The sequence below is a fragment of the Pteropus medius genome, unplaced genomic scaffold (assembly GCF_902729225.1).
Source record: "Pteropus medius unplaced genomic scaffold, Ma_sr-lr_union100, whole genome shotgun sequence".
Lineage (NCBI taxonomy): Eukaryota > Metazoa > Chordata > Mammalia > Chiroptera > Pteropodidae > Pteropus > Pteropus medius.
The window spans coordinates 2475289-2478346 of NW_024344437.1; the positions used below are offsets into that span (position 1 = coordinate 2475289).

General features: G+C 36.6%; 1 pseudogene; it reads right to left on the reverse strand.

Moving 5' to 3' along the window:
* Positions 1-528: 528 nt before the first annotated feature.
* On the reverse strand, positions 529-647 carry LOC120610781 (uncharacterized; annotated as a pseudogene).
* Positions 648-3058: the final 2411 nt, after the last annotated feature.

Genomic DNA, 3058 nt, shown 5'->3' on the forward strand with positions numbered 1-3058 from the left:
TGGGATTATAAATTAGTGCAGCTACTATAGAAAACAGTATGGAGATGCCTCTAAAAATTAAAAATAGAGCTGCCATATGGTCCAGCAATTCCACTTCTGGGTGTTTATCCAAAGAAAACAAAAACACTAATTCAAAAAGATATATTCATCCCCATGTTCATTGCAGCATTACTAGAAATAACCAAGATAGAGAAGTAACCTAAATGCCTATCAATAGATGAATGGGTAAAGAAGATGTGAAATATATAATGGAATATTATTCAGCCAGAAAATGAATGAAATCTTGCCATTTGTGAAAACATGGATGGACCTAGAGAGTATTATGCTAAGTGAAATAAGTCAGACAGAGGAAGACAAATATAGTATGATTTCACTTCTACGTTGAATCTAGAAAACAAAATAAAACTTCCAATCATCTACTGGGAGCCATTTTAAATTTATTTTTTTTTTCCAGGCAAAGCAACCCTTGGTCGACCTCACAGATGCAAGGACCTTGTCTGCTTACAATCCCTTATTTTTTATTTTTTATGCCTACAGCACCTGGTCTTCCTAGGTGGTCTCCCATCCAAGTACTAACCAGGACCTACTCTGCTTAGCTTCTGAGATCAGATGGGATTGAGCTTGTTCATGGTGGCATGGCCGTAGACTTGAACTTCTTTTTCATCTGCATCTTGGGCAGCCAATAAGGGGAAAGGGTTTTTTTCTCACTTTTATTTCCTAAGTTGCCTGAGCTCAGTGAAACTATGGGTTCTGAAGAATAGAAGAAAACTATTTGGGGTAATGAGATCACAATTTCCTGAGAGATTCACAGATTTGGATGTATACGAATCATACATTAATTTTGTGTGACTCGTTTTGCTTTGCCTACTCACTAAGGCTCTCTGTTCCCCAGGGATCCATCTATGGCCTTTGTTTTTTCCTTGTCTTCTTTCTCTGGGTGACTTCACTCACATGGATGCAGTTTGCTGGACCTGCGTTAGTGATGAATTTAGCACCTCCCTCTGTTGAGATACAAACTCAGGGACCTAATTGCCAACTGGGCATCTCCACTTGGATGTTCTACAAGTTACTCAAACTCAGCCTGTTTGAATTGTACTCCTTCCCATCTGGTTCTCATTCTGTATTTTCTGTCCTGATGAATGGCACCTCTGCCCTCTGGTTCACTTAAGTCAGAAGTCATCCAGGAATTGTCAGGTTCCTCCCTCTCATTTTCAGCCTTGCATTCTGCCTCTTAGTAATGCAATCCATTTTCTCCTTTCTGTGACAACCGCCACTGCTTTATTCTTCTTGCAGGGTTACTGTAACAGTCTCCTAATTGGTTCTCTATTCTCCTTGCTCCCCAGGTCCCATTTAAATTCATCTTTTACACTGCTGTCATTCTCTCATATCATTCCCTGATTAGAACACATCATTCAATACAAAGCAAACTCCTTACCTTAACCCACATGCTCTCAGTGATCTTGCCACTCTCTAGCCTCATCTCCCGCTATTACTCCTTTCATGAGCTCCCAAAATATGCCCTGCTGTTTCTCTTTTTACGTGATTTCACACTTGACATTTTTTGCTTCAAATTTCCTTCCCTACTTATCCTTCTCATCCTTCAATACTCAGTGCAACATCACTTCCTCCAGAGACTGGTTCTTGGAACCCTGATTGATGCTTAAACATTTCCACTGGGTATCCATCCATAAATCCATATAAGGGCCTCTATCATGGCAGTTATCACACTATACGGTGGGAATTAATGTTATTAATTAATGTTAACCAGTTTCATTTGAGGACATTCACAATATCATTTAAAAAATTTAATTTTAAAAAATTAATTTCAATTTGTATCAAAGTTTTACACATTCATTCCTTTTAAATTATTATTTATTAAATTTGTGGTGACATTGATTATTAAAATAATATAGATTTCAAGTGTATAATTCAATAATACATTATATGTATATTATATTGTGTATTCACTACCCAAAGTCAAATCTCCTTCTGTCACCATATATTTGACTCCCTTTACCCCCCTTCCCTCTAGTAACCACTAATTGTTGTCTGTGTCCATGAGCCTCTCTTTCTTTGCCTTGTTCATCTGTTGCCTTCAGTTTGATATCCTGCGCATGCGCGGAATCATATGGTTCTCAACATTTTCCATCTGACTTATTCGCTTAGCATGATAATCTCAATATCCATCCACATTGTCACAAATGGCAGTATTTTATCTTTCCTTATGGCTGATTAAAAGTCCGTTGTATATGTATATCACATCTTTATTTCTTTATGTAGCAAATGACTGACTTTATTTTTCAAGTAAAAAGTATTTACATCAAGTAAAAAAATTCAGAGCTGGTATCTCTAACAATTAGCCACAGACTTCAGGACCAGAGCTCTTAACACCCAGGTGCACTTTAGAGTTTTAGTTAATGAAAGCAAGTTATTCTGAGCCTATTAATTTTCATGTCTTTATTTGTTTTTTTTTTTAAGTTTCGATGACTACTTTATTTTTTGTATTAAAATTATTGGGGTGACATTAGTTAATAAAATCAAATAAGTTTCATGTGTACAATGCAATAATATGTCATATGTACATTACATTGTGTGTTCACCACCCAAAGTTAAATTTCCTTCCGTCACCAAATATTTGACCCCCTTCATGCCTAACTACCTCCCCGCCACCCCCTTCCCTCTGGTAACCACTAATTCACTGTCTGCGCGCATGAGTTTGTTTGTCATGTTCACTTGTTTTCAGTTATATATCCCACATATGAGTGAAATCATATAGTTCTTGACTTTTTCTGTTGACTTATTTTGCTTAGCATGATAATCTCAGAATACAAACATGTTGTCACAAATGGCAGCATTTCATCTTTTCTCATGGCTGAATAACATTCAATTGTATATATGTGCCATATCTTCTTTATCAGTCATCTATCAAAAGACACTTCTGTTGTTTCCATGTCTTGGCCATCATGAATAATGCTGCTATGAACATTTGGATGCATATATTTTTGTAAATAAATGTTTTCAAAATTTTTGGATAAATCCCCAGAAGAGGGATTACTGG